Source organism: Puma concolor, chromosome C1, assembly GCF_028749965.1.
Source record: "Puma concolor isolate L17-30 chromosome C1, mPumCon1.1.hap2, whole genome shotgun sequence".
NCBI classification, from domain to species: domain Eukaryota; kingdom Metazoa; phylum Chordata; class Mammalia; order Carnivora; family Felidae; genus Puma; species Puma concolor.
The window spans coordinates 32,118,454-32,138,067 of record NC_141674.1 but is presented as its reverse complement, the minus strand read 5'-3'; the positions used below and the strand labels follow the sequence as shown (position 1 = coordinate 32,138,067).

Sequence of the window (19,614 nt, the reverse complement as noted above, 5' to 3'; positions counted from 1 at the left end):
GCCGCCGCCGCCGCCGCCGTCGTCGCCGCAGCCGCCGCTGCGGTCAAGCCCCCCGCCGCCAGCCCGCCGGCCCGCCCGCCCGCCGCCCTCCGGAGCCGCCCCCGCCCGCCCCCTTCGCGCGTCGGCTCGGGCTCCCTGCGCAGCGGAAACATGGCGGCGGGAAGGGAGTGAGCCGCCCCGCGCCGCCGCTGCGCCCGCAGGTAAGCGCCTCGGCCGCCGCCTCCGCTCCCCGGGCCAGTCCGCGCGCCCTCGGGGGCCTGGGCCGGCGGGGGCCGCCCCCGGCGAGGAGGCGGCGGCGGGACCTGCCCGGCCGCCGCCCCCGCCCCTCGGGGCCCGCCGGCCGGCCGGCCGGCTGCTGGCTGTCGGGCCGGGGGCCTGTCTGCGGTCCGAGCGCGGCCGCGGCCCTTCGCGGCCGTGTCAGCCCGGCCCCCCGCGGCCCCGGCGGCCCGCTGCGCCTGGGCGGCCGGCCGGGCGGGGCCCGGTGACCGGCCGCGGGCCTGACGCCGTAGGACGGGGACACGTCTGGAGGATCCGAGCGGCGGCCGCTCTGTCCGGGCCGGCGGGGTCGCGGGGGGCGGGGGAAGGGGGCCGGGGGTGCTGTCAGTGCGCGGCGGCGGGTCAGAGGCTCCGCTCGGCCGCGAGAGCGGGGGGATGCCTGGGGGTCGGGGCCGGCTCGGACCCTGGGCGGCGGGCGTGCGCGGGCCCGAACTGTCAGCCGCGGCGCTCGGGCTGGCTCCGGCGGGGCGGCCGGAGCTGCGCCGGGACCGCTCACGTGGGCCGCCGGAAGCGGGCGGGGAAAGCCGGCTTGGAACCTCGGGGCCGCGGGGCACCGCGGAGGGCCGGCGGCCGGGCGGGCTGGGACGCCGGCCCCGGGACGGGCGCGAGGGGTTTCCGGGGGACGGGTGGACCCCGGAACACCTCCAGGCTGGAAGGGAATTTGAAAGTCTTCTAGGGCTCCTTTCTCCCGTCGCATGCCGAAGTCCCTTTGAAAATCCCTAAATCCACCCTGATCGTTTGGCCACCTCCTCCAGTGATGACAAACCCCGTTTCTCCCCATTCCGTTCCTGGACGGCTTTGATTTTTAGAAATTTTTTTTTTTTTTTTTTTTTGGTTGAAAGAAATCGCTGCCTCCCATTCTTCCTTGTTCTTCTCCCTTATGGGCAGCTGTTGAGTGATGAGAAGATAGTAGTCCTTCCTCGGAGGCTCGTCTTCTCGTCGCTTGTTTTAGTTCCTTCAGTTGTTTCTCGTACACTGAGGTTCTCTGATCCCTTCTCTGAAAGAGGTGGCCCATATCCTTTTTAAAGGAGAGAGCTTCTTAGTATGAGGACACAAAACCTGTTAAGTTTCTCCAAGAAGATGCCTTGGCTTCAAGGATTGACCTGCTTAAATAAAAAGTATTACCTTCCTCATTTCTGTGCTGCGTTTTGAACTTAAAAAACAAAACAAAACAAAAAAACAGTCCAGTACTGTGTTCAAACGACCTAAAAGAGATCCTATTTTGTGAAAACGTTTAGATTTCCTCTCATTAAAAAAAAAGTCTATAAACACTTTATCAGCTGAGTTGATATATCAAAGTGTGGCAATGCACTATGCAAAGAGGAAAGCTTATTATTTCTACTCTGAAAAAGGATTGAGACCTAATTTGGGGCTAGACTGCAATTTAATATTTAGTTGGAGAGGGAAATGCTTATTACATTGAACTCTTTGTGTCTAACTGCCAGAAGGCCCAAAATTACTATGAAAAAGAACATTTTTTGTTGTTCACTTACCAGCATTATTTTTTTTGCCAGCTTTTTCATCACTTAGCCTTGGTATGTGGGGGTTAAGTTTTTCAAAAGTGCCTGTTACCAATGTCCTAAATAACCCAAAGCAACCCTGCAGGTTAGAAACTTTTCAAGTCCAGCAGAGATACCATGGCCTTGTGGATAAAATGCCAAGCTCTTGTATCTGGGACCCTGTTCCAATTCTAACCAAAGTTTCACTGTTTTTAGAACATAGACAAGCACGTACCAGCAGTCAGAATTGGCTATCTTTGTTCTTATGTCTTTATTTTTTAAATTGGTCAGTGGTTTTGAAGTTTGTAGCACACTTGTCAAGTTTTGACTTCTGGTTTGTTTGTGCACATGCTATTTCCCTTTTATGTAAGTTGGGTAAAAATTTGTATAGGGCCGTTCTTTGTAGAACTGTACAGGCTCAGGAACGGCTCTGGTCCCTTCCCCTCAAAGAACTTGAAGTTAATGGTAGGGAATACTGAAAACTCTGAGAAGGAACTGGTGTGAATATCCCGCTGCAAATTTAAACTCAAGTTCCAAACTTTAAGCCTGTGTATCTACTATGTATCAGGCACTTTGGTATGCACTGTTACAAAGACGAATAAGATACATTTTCAGTTCCTGTGGGGCTGGTAAATTAGATGCCCAAATAGGTCAGAATAAAAGGTGAGAGGGTTGGATGATGTTGTGGCTGCCCCAAGGTGGGTGTGTGACTAGGGGAATGGTGGTGCCATTAACCGAGACAGGAAACAATGGATGATAAGTTTGGTTTCAGACTTGAAGATTTTTCAGTAGCTTGAGTTAAATCAATGAACAAACGTGGTAGAAGTAAACTAGAAAAAAGGGAGGTTGTGGTCCGAAAGTGGAATATTGGTGTTAACTTGTCTGATGTGGAGCTCCTCCAGGTGACAGCTAGGTCTCTCTGTGGGTATCTGAGGTGCACTAGAGCTGAAGGTCAGCGAAGCGGAGTGTGACAGGAGCTGCGAGGCTGTTGTATTGGATGGGTCATCTGTGTCGAGAATGAAGTGATTTAGGATGCTGGGGTGTGGGGAGGAGAGGATGTGACCCAGGTGCAGTGAATAGAGGGGATTAATCGGGAGGGTGGCAGATGACAGATGAGGAGGAGGGGTAGAAAGTGATGTAGCCAGATGGTGAACACCTCAAAGGAGGAGGAGGTTTTAAACAGAGAGTGGAAAAGTAGTGGTTTTTTACTTTTCCTTCTTGGGAGCAGGGTTCTGAACTCTCCAGCCTTATTCAGGACTCATATTCTTTTTGTTCTGAAGAGTTTGTTCTTAGTCTTGGAAAGTAAGAGGGCAAGCCTTGGAAAGTAGGAGGGCAAGAAAAGATATCGAATCTTTTCTGCTGATGCTTAATGACAAAGAGCAATCGAGGAGGGTTCCCCGCTGGTGATTAGTAGGCGGAGAGGAGACAGATAAAGCAGCGAGGCTGCACCCATGGTTTCTGGGAAGAGCCTCCATTCTGAATTAGAAAGACCAGGGTTCAAATCTAGGCTCCGTCACTTGCTAACCTTAGGACTGTAAGCAAATTGTCTGGCCTCTGTGACTTTCAGTGTCCTTACCTGTAAACAAATACATTCCTACTTCATAGGGTGTCACAAAGATTACATGGAATTATGTGTATAAAATCACTAGAAAAGCAGTTGGTGCTTCCTAGATGCAAAGGAATCGTTAGTTCTCTTTCAGCTACCTTTAAGGGACTTAAGCCCTGCATGCTGACCTTTTTTCAGGTTTACCTAAATTATGAGGCAAGACGTACTCTAAGAGAAAGCCAAGGGATATAGGAGTTCAGAGGAGAGAACCATCATTTCTCAAAATTTGGAAACAAGGTTAGGCTTCACATTCAAAATAAATTTCATTTGGGCCTTGGTGAACAGATTTCAATAGATTAAATAATTTAGGTGGAGATACAAAGAGGGGAAAGTGTAAGGTATGTTTGTTAAAAATTGATAGTTTTTTTTTTTGTTGTTTTTTTTTTTTTGGTGCAAGACTGTAGTTCTCTTCCTGCCTCAGCCATGGAAGCCCATACAGAAACAGGGGCCAGAAACTCAAAGTTGTCTGGAATACTGAGCCCCCCACATGGAGTGCAGCTGTTCTGGATGGACTTCACAGGAATGACAAATAAACTTTTGTTAAACCACCAAAAAAAAAAAAAAAATTAGTTGCCACAGGTTTGAGTATTGTGTAAGTCAGAAGTGAGCCATATGGCTGGAGAGATGGCCTGGGGCCATAGTATTAAAGACCTGGAACTATGGGGGGGGGCACCTGGGTGTCTCAGGTAAGCATCAGACTCTTGGTTTTGGCTCAGGTCATGATCTCACTGTTGGTGGGTTCGAGCTGTGTCCAGCTCTGCTGACAGAGCAGAGTCTGCTTGGGATTCTCTCTCTCCCTCTCTCTCTCTGCCCCTCCCCTGCTCACTCTGTCTCTCTCTCAAAATAGATAAATAAATAAACTTAAAAATTTTTAATGGAAAAAAAAAAAAAGACCTGGAACTATGGAGTTTGGACTTGATTCTAGGTAGACTAGGGAGCCATAGCTTGTACATGCTCTCTCCCCACCTCAGTTTCCTGTCTATAAAATTTGTAGTTTCAGAAACTTTGGATTTTTGTTTGAAGTAAACCAAGTAAGAAATTCCACATTTGGAAACAAGTTCCTACATAGGCCAGTTTTAGTTATAGATTTATAGTTGTAGTTTGATCTCTGCAATAGCCTTGTTTGGTAGATAGGCTTAGTGGAGTTAAGAAACATAGGTGATCTTACAGAAAGTGACTAGGGATGCTCCGATTTTAAGTTTTGTCTTTTCTATACTAAATGTCACCAGTTATTAATTATACAATCCTGGGCTCGTCACTTTACCTCTCTGGTCCTCAGTTCCCTCATTTTTGTTAGGTGTAGGTTTAACTAAGATAGTAAGTGTAAAGCACTTTGCATAATGTCAGTTGTATAACCATCCCTCCGATGTTGTCCTTCCCCTCACACCGTTGCCAAGGCCTTAGTGCTAACTCCCTAGCCAGCAGGAACTGCTAGAGCTAATTATTTTGATAACCTTATGGCCACATAAAGCAGCTAGTCTTATCATCTGTTATCTTTGTCCTGTCTTCTCCAGTCACTGTCTTCCAAACTGCTTTTCCTGTGCTGACTCAGCTTCCTCCTCCTGTCTCCCAACCCTGCTTGTTTGTTCCCTCATACCTTTCCATAGGCTCTCTGAAACCCGTTTCCTACCCTGCTAACCATTTTACTAGATTTGTGTGTGTGTTATGGAGAGCACCTATAGGTGTCTGCTCTGTAGTTCTTTTGAATGGGTGCAGCGCATTCTCCCACGCCCTATGCACAACGAGGAAGATAAGGATGTTTGTAGTTTTCTGTGCACCACTGTTTTGTCCATCTTCTTGAAATCGGTGTGCTCTGTGGTACAAGGGCTACTCTTGTCTTCTTGTGTATAGATCTTCTCCATCATTTAGGACCTGACATGTACGGTCTTCCTTTCCACCGCAATTTCCGTCCTCACCCTGAGTAACTGCAGTTTTCACACAGATGATTGTTTCCCCGAACAATTGCGCCTTCAACTCAAGCGATCATCCTTTTAGCTTATCAACTCCCATAGTCACACCATGGACCTTGTTATCACCCCGAGATGGCCTGCCTCTGCAATTATAAACGAAGACTTGCAGCTTTATTCAAAATGTCTCCGACTTGACCTTCGACAGCTCTGTTGTTTGATCTCTTTGAAGCCTGCCTTCACGTCCTTCCCTATCCAGGAAGGATGATTAATTTTCTTAGTCTGCCGTTTATTCGGTTTGCTTTCTTGCCGTCCTCCTCCATTCCCTTGCTCTGCTGTTCTTCTGCCCTTGTCTGGGCAAAATCTCGAACCTCGTTGGATCAGACCTCTCTTTTGGCAGTCGTAGCCCAGAGCCCTGCTGGAGATCACACGCTTCTCTGCAGATTGCTGCCGTTGTGCCTTGAGTACCTAGTCATTTCTTTGCCCTAGTCTTCATGAGGTCTTATGTCACATGTTTCTCAAAATCCTATCTGTATTTTCTTGCTTCCTCCTCTTTCTCAAGACTAAATCTCTGACTCTTGTCAACCTCTTTCTCTCTTCTGACTCCTTTTCTTTTATTTAAATCTGCTTAGAAATCTCCCATCTTGAAGTAAATCTTGTAAATAAAATCTTAAATGCATGTCTCCCTCCAGGCACCACCTAGTCTCCTACCTATCTCCTTTACTCGAACTTGTTGAGTTGTATACATTTAATATGTAAACTTTCTCACTCTTACCTCTTCGTTGCATTCTGGTTTTAGTCTCCATCACTGAATAAGCTTCAGTTTCCTTATCTGAAGATGAGGCTAATGGTAGCTATTAAGTACTATAATACCTTAAGATTTTTGTGATTTTAGGTGAGGTAATCTATATGAAAGAGCCCTGCACAGTGACTAGCACATTGTAGCAATGCTATATATGTTACATTCATGTGTTCCTTTTGTTATTATTGCTACTTATTTAATCTTCAAAAGACTCATGAGGGGATAAGCCTCCTTATTTTGCAATAAGGGAAACAGACTTAAAGTTTTAGAAATTTGCCCAGATCTTACAGAGTCTCTGAACTGCTCTGAGCGGGGTCACCAGCCTTGTCCTTATTGGTAACAACAGGGGGAGGCAGGCAATTTTAAGGCCTCAGCAGCAGCATTTCACATTTATGATTATCCCCTCTTCTCAAAACTTTCTTTTCCCCCTTTGGCTGTGGTGCCTGTCAGCGTGTTAGTTCCTCCTTGGCCACTTTACCCCAAGTGTTTTTTGGATGAGAACCTCCCTTCTCTTGCCTGTCTTTGGTCCTAAGCCTTCTTCTGTACATTCCCTTAGCAATCTCAGCCACTCACTTGGCTTACGGTAATGACTGTTAGCTCATGACTCAAATTTCTATCTGTAGTCAAGATAATCTCCACTGAGTGTTAGAGCTGTGTACTTAGCTCCCTGTAGTCAGCTTCACAAACAGCTATGTATCATATCTGCTTTAAAGTCAATATGGCCCATCACCATAGGTCCTAGCGTGCCGTGTGAAAACCTTCTGAAATTGAAACGGACCTAATAAAAAGTTGTCTTGAGTTTTGTTTTGTTTTGTTTTGTTTGAGAGAGAGAGCATGCATGCACAAGAGTGATCCTGGGAGGGCAGAGAAAGAGGGAGAGAGAGAATCTTAGGCAGGGCTCAATCTCACCACTGTGAGATCATGACCTGAGCCGAAATCAGGAGTCGGATGCTTAACTGACTGAGCCACCCAGGCTCCCCAAGAGATATTTCTTAAAATAAAGTCAGCGTGTCCCAAATTGAACCTAACATCCTTGCCACTTTTCCTGCCCCTCCTTCTTCATTTAAGAAAAGTTGTTTTCCTCACGAGTGATTCTGGTTTAGAGAAATTTCTGTTTATTCAGTAAATAGTTATTGTTGATCACTTAGAGATATTTAAGGCATAGTTGTTTCTCTCAGGGAGCTCACTGTTTATGAGGGGAAGGTAAGACACGTACTTAACTAATTCGTATACATAACTCTAAAAACTCCAGAAATTCAGAGGTGGAAGGCGAGGTCACTGACTTCTGGGGTGGTCTTGTAAAATCTCCAGGTTCATTGCTTAAGGAAAGCTCGACATAGGTGATTTGAGAGTAGAGGCTGAGGGTGCCCGGGGGGTTCAGTTAAGAGAGTAGAGGCTGAGATGGAAAGGATGAGAATCTGGGAACAGAATTGCTTTTGGAAAGCTAAAAGTGAAAATTTTGTCCTTTCTCTTAAACCCTTGGAATATTACACACTTCATTAAAACCAAAATTCTTGTAGGATGGTTTTAATTGTTCTTTGACAAAAAGTGTCATAGGCTCAGTTAGCAGTTTGTTGGAGCATTGTATTGAACATATACTCTTGTTAGACACTTGGAAGATACAGATTAATAGGAAATATTCAGTGCTGTGTAGGCATTTGTAGCCTGCTAGTGAAGACACTAGTGATAATTATATTACAGTGTAGTAAGTGCTGTAGCAGTGGTAGGTGCAGTATGGTAGGATTGCTATATATTGCTAAGGGCTGAATTATGTCTCTTGCCTGCCCTCAAAATTGGTATGTTGAAGTCCTAACCTCCAGTATTTCAGAATATTTCAGTATCTCCCATTTGGAGATAGGGCCTTTAAAAAGGTAATTAAGCTAGAATGAGGTCGTATGGATGGGCCCTCATCCAATATGACTTGTGTCATAGTATAAGAAGAGGTTAGGACACCTACGAAGGAAAGACCATATGAAGAGAGGGAGAAAACAGCCATCTATATAAGCCTAGGTGAGAGGCCTGGGAAGAAATCAACCCTGTTGACACCTTGATCTTGAACTTCTAGCCTGTGTAACTGTGAGGAAACACATTTCTGTTGTTTCAGCCACCCAGTCTGTGGTTGGTCTTTGTTATGGCAGCCCAGCAAACAAATACAATAACCATTCCAGAGGACTTTGTATCTAGTTCTGCCTCAGAGTTTCAGGGATGATGTAAATGACACTGGGGCGATGGGAAGGTGAGAAGGAATATATAATTATAGTTGGGTATTATTGAAGGATGCCACATACATTTTCTTATTTAATTTGAAACATCTTACCCATGGGGTAGGATGCCAGGTCATTATACACTCCATGACTGATAAGGAACTGAGGTGCGGGTGGAATAAATGATGTACCCGATATCAAACGGCTAATAAATGTCAGAACAACAACTCAGAACCAGGTCTTCTTACTCCACATTTTGTGCTTTGTCCAGAATGATTCATTCCCTCCTGTGACCTCCTTTTTAAGACCCTGTGCTGTCTGAACTTCCTGCTGTTTCTGTTGCAAGTAATCATGTATTAATTTCTGTATATTTTGAAACATATAAAGGCTTCTGTCTTATTTTTTTCCTCTGATTTGTTGTAAATGTTACAGTTGTTAGCTTTTAAAATGAAAGCATATGCATATTGTATATTCATTTTAATTGCTATGTCTATTGCTCATTGGCATATTATAGCATATTTCCAAGTGTTTTGTTATTTATTATAATTGCTTTACACTCATGCTTATGTAGACTTTCCTCAGGGGCATTCAAACATGATGGAAATAAAGGCTATTTTTGTTATCATGTCTTGTAAAGTATAATAGAAAACATGAGAGCCAGTATACTTGTTCTTGGAGATATTTAACAAGAGAGCAGACAACCATTTGTCTTAGATGATTTAGAATATTAGACTCCCAACCTTGATTTTTTTGGTTCTGTCTTATCTCCACAGTTACTTCGAGAGACTGCCAGAAACTCTTCAAACTAGATTAAATTTTTTAAAAAATAAATGAATTTTTTGGGCACATGGGTGACTCAGTCACTTAAGCGTTTGACTTGGGCTCAGGTCATGATCTCACAGTTCGGGAGTTCAAGCCCTACGTTGGGCTCTGTGCTGACAGCTCAGAGCCTGGAGCCTGCCTCAGATTCTGTGTCTCCCTCTCTCTCCGCCTCTCCCCTGCTCAAGCTCGCTCGCTCTCTCTCCCTCTCTCTCTCAAAAATAAATAAATATTAAAAAATAAAAATAAATGAATTTTAAAGGTGAATTTGGTAGTATAAAAGTTTATAAAGACTAATAGGCATAGAGAGTCATAATTCCAAATGAAGGGAATGCAGGAGTTTAAAAATGTCTAATTTCTTTATGTGTATTTGTTCAGTTTTTCATTCATTCATTCAACAAATATTTAATTATGTCTACTAACTGCCAGACAGTGTGCTATGTGCAGTGACAAAAAAGAATGCCATAATTTTTAAAATGCAAAGACAAGCCACAGAGTTAAAGAATATATATGTGGTACATGTATCAGCCAAATATCACAATCTGTAATAATAAAGGATTTCTACAAATAGATTAGAAAAAGACAAATTCATAGAAAAATGACAAGGCATAAATGAGGCAACCTAAATATTTATTACCCATTGACCAATAATTAAAGGCAAATTAAAGCTCTAATGAGATGTCTTTTCATACCTATTAGATTATCAAAAATTAAGAAGTCTGGTAATACCAAATATTGTCAGGATGTGGAGTTAAGGGAACTCTTGGACACTCTTGATGGGAATAGAAATTGTACAACCATGGTAAAGAATAATTTGTCAGTGTCTAGTAAAACTAAAGTACATATAACCTGTAGTCCAACAGTTCTGCTCCTAGGTCAGTACCCTTTAGAAACTCTCGAATGTATGCATGAAGAGATACACAAAAATATTCATGCAAGGGGCACCTGGGTGGCTCAGTAAGCTGGGCCTCCGACTTTGGCCCAGGTCATGATCTCACGTTTTGTGGGTTTGAGCCCCATGTACGGCTTTGTGCTGACAGCATGGAGCCTGCTTTGAATTCTGTCTCCTTCTCTCTGTGTCCCTCCCCCACTCATGTGCACACGTGTGCACCTGTGCTCACTCTTTGAAAAGTAAACATTTAGAAAAATCTTTTAAAAAATTAATGCGTTATTATAGCAAAAATTTCAAACTACTCCAAATGTCTATCAATAAAAGAATGAAAATATTACAGTACATTTATCTAATGGAATTCTATACAATAACGAACGTGGACTAGAACTATCTAGTAACTTGAGTGAATCTGAAAAAGAAAAGGTTGAGTGAATAAAGCAAGTGACAGAACACGTTTACATAAAATTTAACATGTATGTATTATTTAGGGAAGTATACTTAAGCAATAATTGTTTAAGCAATTGCATGGTTATAATAAACATCAAATTAAGGATAGTGGGTTTCTCTGAATGTCAGGGCAGGGAGAACAGACCGGAAGGATGCTGGGAAGAGCACACGGGGGAGCTTACATTGTACAGTAGTCCTCCCTTAACTCCTGTTTTGGTTACCCATGGTCAACCACAGTCAGAAAGCTGATTGAGGACCCTCCTTCTGATGGATGTATGGTCAGATCAGTAGTAGCCTAAAGCTCTATCACAATGCCTCCATCATGCTCCTCACTTCATCTCGTCACACAGGGATTTTATCATCTCACACTGCAAAGAAGGGTGAATGCAGTACAATAAGATAATTTGAGAGAGGAAGGGACCACATTCACATAACTTTTCTATAGTTTACTTATTTATTTTGAGAGAGAGAGGGAGAAAGACAGTGTGAGTGGGGGAGGGGCAGAGAGAGAAAGAGAGAGAATCCAGCACTTAGAGCGCAGAGCCTGATGCGGGGCTCCAACTCACGAACCATGAGATCATGCCCTGAGCTGAAATCAAGAGTCAGATGCTTAACCGACTGAGCCACCTGGGTGCCCCTCACATAACTGTCATTACAGTATAATTTTTCTGTTTTATTAGTTACTATTGTTAATCTCTTGTGCCTAATTTTTAAATTAAACTTTATCATAGGTATGTATGTACAGGAAAAGACAGTATATATAGGTTTTGGTACTATCCACAGTTTTAGGCATCCACTGGGGGTCTTAGAACACATCCCCCACAGCTAAGGGAGACTACTGTATTAGTAGCTATCTTTTTCAACTAGGTTGTGGTTATATGGTTATGTGGTATATTCTTATACCTTTGTATCTATCTGAAATATTATATGGGTATTTTTAAAGAATAATAGATGTAGCCCTCATTATGAGTGTAATGCAGGGAGGGAGGGAGTAGCAGAAATATAAAGAGATGTTATTATGATGAATCATGTAAAATTGCTGTTTTTATAGGTCTTAAATGGTCTAATACGAGCAATTTCAAGTGGCTCCACCTCATTCAGTCTAATGTAAATTGTGCTCTCACTTGGATACATTCAGAGGACTGTGGGAACACAAGGGTAAGGACAGCTGAGTGCTGAGGCAGGAGGAGCAGGATGATCTTTGGAAAGTCTTCAGATATTGAGAATGGCATTGAAACTGCATCTTAGAAGCTGAGAAGGAATTCACTAGGTAGAGAGGAGAAAAAAGAGGGCCTTCCAGATAGAAGTCAAGCCCCTTGGAGTGAATTGAATCCCTCAGGAGGAATATGTGGAGGTCAAAGAAATGCAAGGAGGGGGAGACTAAGAAGAGGGACAACATGTGCAACTACGTGGATGGAACTGGAGGGTATTATGCTAAGGGAAATTAGTCAGAGAAAGATAAATATCGTATGACTTCACTCATATGAGGACTTCAAGAGACAAAACAGGTGAACACAAAGGAAGGGAAGCAAAAAGAAAAACAGGGAGGGGGACAAAACAGAAGAGACTCTTAAACATGGAGAACAAAGAGGGTGACTGGAGGGGTTGTGGGAGGGGGGATGGGCTAAATGGGTAAGGGGCACTAAGGAATCTACTCCTGAAATCATTGTTGCACTGTATGCTAACTAATTTGGATGTAAATTAAAAAAAAATAAAATTAAAAAAAAAGAGGGACAACATAATAGCAAATATCTGTATAGTGTTTACTATGCATTTTAATATGCATATAAACTCATGTGATCTTCCCAGATGGGGAAACAGGCACATAAAAGTTAGTAACCTGACCAAGGTCATGGGGCTAACGACTGGTGCAACTAGGATTTGAACTCTGGCAGTCCAAGTCCAGAGTCTGTGCTCTTGGCCAGTACGCTATACTGACTCACTACACTATAAGCACTTCACACACACACACAGATATACATATTATACATATATATATATAATATATATATGTACAGCATATATATAATATAGTACATGTATATATGCATATATATAATATATATATGTGTGTGTGTATATATATATATATATATATACAGCATATATATATATATGTATATATATAATATATATATATAGCATTGTCCTCTAAGGTAGAGTAAGGGATAGCAAGATAACAGAGATGTGACTAACTCAGAAGAGTAGTGATTCTACTAGTTCTGTGTGCCAGTAATTATAATTCCATTTAATAATGAAAAAGATGGAGTCAGGGAGACTATTGAAAATCGATCCTAAGTATTTGATGTATCAACATAATTGAAAATTTTAATCCTCTGCTGTCTGTATCATAGTCTCTCTAACATGCTGACTGGGATTAATATGGACAGTTTTGTTTATTCTTCTTTATTTTCTGGTTTTAATAAAGGTAGAACGAAGGATATTGTTGATTTAGTGGATTTCCAGAAATGGATGATATTCTAAAGATCAGTACTTCAGTCTTCAATATTTCATAGACAGGAAGGTAAAAGAGACCATATGGTTTGTGGAAAGAATTGTGGCTTGGTGGTCGAGATTCCCAGTCAAGTCCCAGTCTGCACCTCACTCTGTGATTTAGGCAAGGGGGTGCAGTCGGTGATCTCTAAGATTTCTTCCAGTGCATAGGTTCCAGGACTATTAGGTTAAATATTCAATGAAGAAATTGAGGCTTAAGGAAGGGATGTGGTTTATCCAGCTCATAAAACTGGAATTTCATTCTCTTGACTTTTGGTCCAAAAAACCTAGTGGAAGAATCACCATTTGTGTGGCTTCTTTATGTCAGGCACATATTAACTACCTAAAAAAACATAAAGGCATGTGAAATTGTTTCAGAATTTATTTATCCAATATAAAAGTAACAACATAGCATCTCCTATGTTTATTTATACATATCTTGCTTTTTTCCAGAATGTATTTAAAGCATACTTACTTTGTGTAACATACCATACTAAGAAAGGGAATAACTTGAGTATTTTTCAGATACATTGCAACATGCAGATATATATTATTTGCACCTACCTGCATATAGGTATCATTAACTCCACTTTATACATAAACAAACGGAGACTTAAAGATACCTGACCAAAATCGTAAAATGTGTAAGTGATAGAACTCAATTTCAAACTAAGACCAGCCTGACTTCAACCATAGAGCCCTTTGTGTTTCACCTGTACACTCCCCCAAGCAGTGTTACAGACACTGTACAGGAGGCAAGACAAAAGCATTGACTCTCTTTTTTCTCTAAGTTTATTTATTGATTTTGAGAGAGAGAAGGGGAGGGGCAGAGAGAGAGAGGGAGAGAGAATCACAAGCAGACTCCATCTGCATTGCCAGCGCAGAGCCGGACATGGGGCTTGAACTCACAACCTGTGAGATTATGACCTGAGCTGAAATCAACAGTCAGACGCTTAATTGCCTGAGCCACCCATTCACCCCTCCTTTTCGTTTTCTTCTTTTTAACTGAAACCACGACTAAGGGAGGTCTGCTGTGCAGTGTAATCCCTCTGTGTGCTCTTCCTGGCAGTATTTCCAGTCTTCTCCCCACCTTGCTGGTCAGAGATACCCACTATCCATGTAAACTCTTTTCACCTCAGTGCCTTCCACCTGTAGATGACAAAAATACACCAAATTCTATTCTCGACAGAGAGGACTCAGACAAATGTAAAAGGTTCTTCCCACATGATATTGCCTGTTAATTGAAAGCACCATACCATTATTTGGTAGGATTTTTGTAGCTGAGTTCCCATATTTGCTTCTGAACAAAAGTGATTCTGTTCGTATAGGAATGGTATTTTATTTGAGCTGTTTGTGCAGCACTAAAATAGTGCTAATGCCTGTTGCCATTATATATGAGTTGCGTAGTTATTTTTTCTACAAATGCTTTGAAAGGTTGATATGACTCTTGGAGTGATATTAATTTAGAAATCCGGGATTTAAGTGCTCGCTTCAGCAGCACATACACTAGAAGTCTTGGATTTCGTTTCTCAAGAATAAACTTTGCGATAAGTCTATTAATCACAGAGTTTATAGGTCTTCTACTAAGTATATTTTCATCATCAGTTGTAGTTGTGCCTACATTTAAAGGAAACCATTTAGGGGTGCCTGGGCGGCTCAGTCGGTCAAGCATCTGACTCGGTTTCGGCTCAGGTCATGAGCTCACAGTTTGTGAGTTTGAGCCCCGCATTGGGCTCATGCTGACAGTGCAGAGCCTGCTTGGAATTCTCTCTCTCCCTTTCTTTGCCCCTCCCCTGCTTGCTTTCTCTGTCTCTGTCTCAAAATAAATAAATACACTTTAAAAAAATAGAAATAAAGGAAACCATTTATAGAAATTGATCTTCAAGGAAGCATTCTGTAAATAGTTATTATTGACCCTAGATATCCTCTTTCTATAGAAAGCTTAGAAAATATTACTAAACAAATACCAGTAGAGCCAGAAATTCTCTTGCTTCTTTCTTGCTCCAGAATTTACTCTCCAAATGATCCAACTATGTTCCCTCAGATTTCCACAACTCCAACTTAATTACTTAATGCAATTTAGTGACTAAACAAGGATTGGTTGTTTGGCCTGAATTCTATTAGCTGCCTTAACAGTGAATAGATTTTGTTTTTTATGCTAACCTGGACACTTAAGTGTCAAAGTTGTCTTTTTAAGAACTGCTGTTTGAATTTGGTAAAATATTTTTGTTAACTTCCTTATTTTCAACACTAACAATTTTCTTTTGATATGTTAAAATCCTTAATGATGGTATTTAAATAAACCATTAGGCTGAAAAGAGAAATGTCAGTTCAGACAATTTACTAATTTGCTGGTGTTTCTGATTATTAGTTATCAATGAAAACCTGTATTTAGGTGCCTCATATAGTAAATGTTTACATAGTAAGTGCTCAAATACATGTTGATTAAATCCAAATTTGAATTAATGGACTATTTTCATTGCACATATTTTTTTTTTCTTTTTTGTGCTCCTTTGTGTTGTATTAAGAGGGAAATGTATTTTACACTGACCATATTTTGGAAATAGATTTGTTGTTTGATGGGTAGGGGGTTTAAATCCCACGTCTTTTACCCCTAAGCTACCAAAAAGATACTTTATTCTATTTATCAGACAGGTTTAGCAATCCCTGGTGTATTTGTAGGTCTTGCCTTTTTTAGGAATTAAAGGTCACAAGACCTGGTAGGCAAGGCAGCGTCTCACACTTTTCCTGCCCCTTTGTATGCATACTATGGTAGATTCTGGTAAGGTGGTGGGCTCGTAAATGTCATTATAACGTTTTTTTCTCTGTATTACTGGGAAATAACAATTACCATTTCATCAGTATGGAAGGAGACAGCCAGACTTTTGTTTCCCCAATTTGCTAGATCATCTGGAACACACATTAAGAATATAGATACCTTGGGGCGCCTTGGTGGCTCTGTCGGTTGGGCATCCGACTTCGGCTCAGGTCATGATCTTTAAGTTTGTGAGTTCGAGCCCTGCGTTGGGCTCTGTGCTGAAAGCTTAGAGCCTGGAGCCTGCTTCGGATTCTGTGTCTCCCTCTCTCTCTGCCTCTCCCCTGCTCATGCTCTCTCTCTCTCTCAAAAATAAACATTTAAAAAAATAATAAAAAAAGAATACAGATACCTTGACTTAGAGATTCTGTTTCAGTAGATTTGGGGTAGTGCCTCTGGTGATCCTTTTGGGGAAAAAAAAAATCAGTGCTCTAATTTTTTAAAATGTTGGTACTACATTTATACTTCTTGGTTATAAAGAACAGAAACTCAATATAAATGGATTGAAGCAAAAAAGGAATTTATTGGCTCATTTAATTTGAAATAAAACCTGGTGAAGGGAGTTATTAATAAACTTCTTCTTGCTTCTAGATTGTTTCCCAACTTTATCAGGCAAGGAATGCATAACAGAGGTGCTTGAAAGGACCATAGGGGAATCAAGACTCTGGTATGTCTCAGTCTCATCCATAGTTGTAGGTCCTGCCTTTCTGCCTTTACTTGTTCCATGTTTAGCCCTGTGTAATTTTCCAACTCAGCAAGGCTCCTGTGCTGGCCCTGGGCAGAGTGAAACTTTTTTAGAAAAGCCCTGTTTTATACCCAGTGTTTTCAGATTGACCAGCTTAACTCAGGATTCATGTTCTCCATTATGCACTGGTATGGCCATACAGGCTATTCAGGATTTTGAGTATCTCCCCTGTTTCATATTAAGCAATTTTTTTTAATGTTTGTTTATTTTTGAGAGAGAGAGAGAGAGAGAGACAGAACATGAGTCGGGGAGGGGCAGAGAGAAAGGAAGACAGAATCTGAAGCAGGCTCCAGGCTCTGAGCTGTCAACACAGAGCCCGATGCAAGGCTCAAACCCACAAACCGTGAGACCATGACCTGAGCCTAAGTCAAATGTTTAACTGACTCACCCGGGTGCCCCAGCAATTTCTTTTTTGTAGGAACTGATTAAAGGCTACCTATGTGGCCAATACACATCACATCCTGCGTTTTCCCTACTACATCTCTTTGCAATGTACCTCAGTAGTAGTGAGTCCTGATACAAAACAGACCACAGTGGGATCACCTTTCTCATACCACATAGGGATGGCCAACCTCTTGGCATGAAATAGAGGTCTGTACTGTTCTGTTCCTAACCATAATCCAGTCAGTTCTACATTTTAGGGACCCCTCTACCACATACTGGTTTCTGTATCGTAAGGGTACATGGGATGGCAAGCAATAGAAACCAACTCTGGTTAACTGTGTCTACAGCGGTGATTCCCAAACCTTGCTGACTACCTGGAAAGGTTTTTAAGTTAAAAATCCCCATGTACACCACCCCACCTCAAAAAAAAAAAAAAAAAAAAAGATTGAATTAGGATTTCCAAGGAAATGGAACATAGGAATTCGTATTTTTTTTTTTAATTTTTTTTTAACGTTTATTTATTTTTTTGGGACAGAGAGAGACAGAGCATGAACGGGGGAGGGGCAGAGAGAGAGGGAGACACAGAATCAGAAACAGGCTCCAGGCTCTGAGCCATCAGCCCAGAGCCCGACGCGGGGCTCGAACTCACGGACCGCGAGATCGTGACCTGGCTGAAGTCGGACGCTTAACCGACTGCGCCACCCAGGCGCCCCTGGAATTCGTATTTTTAAAAAGCTCTCTAGATGATTGTGATGCTTGCCCATTGTTGCCTATTTCAGTGAATATCCTCCAAACTCATCTGTTTGCCTTGGCCTAAACACTGGCACTCATTTCTGAAACGACTTTTTCTCCATTTACAGTTCATTGCTAATACCCATTAGGTCTGTATCCTAAATATCTTATGAGTCTTTCCAGCTGTATCTTTTGTTCTAGTGTTGGGCACCATAATTCTTTGGGACCATCATATTAACCCCGTAAGTAGTTTTCATGCTTCTACTTTTACATGTCCCCCCACCTCCATCAATATAGTCACCACAGATCATGCCGTCTCTTCACCTAAGATCTTTCGGTGGCTTCCCATTGAGCTGAAAATACAAACAATATTTTCCCTGCAATCTACATGATACAGAGGCTACTTTCTTAGCCAGACTCACCTGGTGCTACCATCCCCTAGCTAAATTCCAGTCACACTGGCACCTTTTTTGGTCCTTAAATATTTGAAGCTCTTTCCTATCTCTGAGACTTTTTGCACATGCTGTTTTCTCTGTCTGGGAAGTCTTCCCCTGATGCTTGGTTAGTTCTTTCTCAGCGTGAAACCACATCCCCAGAGATAGCCTCCCTGACTTCCCTTCCACAGTCACTGTTTATTTCTGTTTTAGCACTTAATAACAAAAGGTAATTATTTATTTGTTTGTTTATAAGTTCCACGGGTGTGGGATCTTGCCAGTCCTATATTTAACGTCTATCACAGTGCATGGCATATAATGGCATACATTAAATATTTGTTGAATGAATGAGTGACTCTTCATTGCCACCATCTTGGTCCAAGCTTCTGCCCTCTTTCCCCTGAATTACTACAATTGTAACCTAACTACTCTGCCTAAACTGTTCTGGCTCCCGTTAATCCTTTAAACATTAAACAATCCCGTTAAACATTTTCCATGTTGTTTCCAGGGTTAATGTTTTAAAGACTTGAAATCATAAAAATAAAAACTTGAAGTCTGATAATTATACTGTATTTAAATTATTTTTTTTAATGTTTATTCATTTGAGAGAGAGTGTGCGAGCAAGCAGGGGAGGGTCAGAAAGAGACAGTGTCAGAGGATCCAAAGCAGGCTCTGCTCTGACAGCACAGAGCCCAATGTGGGGCTCAAACCCACGAACCGTGAGATCATGACCTGAGTCGAAGTCAGCCACTCGACTGACTGAGCCACCCAGGTGCCCCAACAATATTTAAATTCTTCACATGCTTCCCGTTGATCTTAATGTAGCTTATAGAACTTTTAAAAAATAACTTTTTAAAATTATGGTAAAATATATGTAACAATTTATCATTTTTACCATTTTTAATTGTACAATTCATTGGCATTATGTATATTCACGTTGTGCAACCTTCAGCACCATCCATATCCAGAACTTTTTTGATCTTGCAAAACTGAAACCCTGTACTCACTAAACAGTAACTGCCCATTTCTCTCTCCCTCCATCCCCTCCAACCACCATCCTACTTTCTGTCCCTATGACAGAGTACGTATTTTGCCTGTTCCAGGTACCTCATATGAGCGGAATCATACAGTATTTGTCCTTTATGACTGACTTATTTCATTTAGCATGATGTCTTCAAGATTCCTCTGTGTTGTCGTTTATAGAACTTGTAATGATTTAGCCCATCTACCTCTGTGACCTCTTTTCACCTTGCTTTGCTTTCTGTATATTAGTTCTACTTTCTTTGTTTCTATTCTGTGCACTGTCGATGCCCCGTCTCACCTCGCATGTTTTTCTCATGCCTGTTCCCTCTGCCTAGAATGCTCTTTCCCCTTCTTTTCCGGTTAATTTCCATGTGTTCTTCAGATTTCAACTAAGACATCACTTCTTTAGGGTATACTGCTTTCATTTCCCAGAATCTGCTTAGTCTCCATGGTACCATGTGACTTTCTTTTGTAGTACTTGTTTTAGTTCCAAATGACACCTCTATCTGTATTTTTTTTGGTGGACTAGTATTTGT

General features: G+C 41.9%; 1 protein-coding gene across 6 annotated transcripts in view; it reads left to right on the top strand.

Annotated features, from left to right (window-relative positions):
* The first annotated feature begins 80 nt into the window (after window positions 1-80).
* The window catches only part of SCMH1 (Scm polycomb group protein homolog 1), a 187,893-nt gene continuing 168,359 nt past the window's right edge, over window positions 81-19,614 (top strand). Inside the window, exons 1-2 of one of the 6 annotated variants that reach the window (XM_086716618.1) lie at window positions 183-200; window positions 16,352-16,427. The gene's annotated coding sequence lies outside the window, so the exon portion shown is untranslated. Of the gene's footprint in view, window positions 201-16,351; window positions 16,428-19,614 lie in introns of those variants that run through there. The other 5 variants (XM_086716630.1, XM_086716632.1, XM_086716620.1 and 2 more) reach the window with 5 other exon arrangements.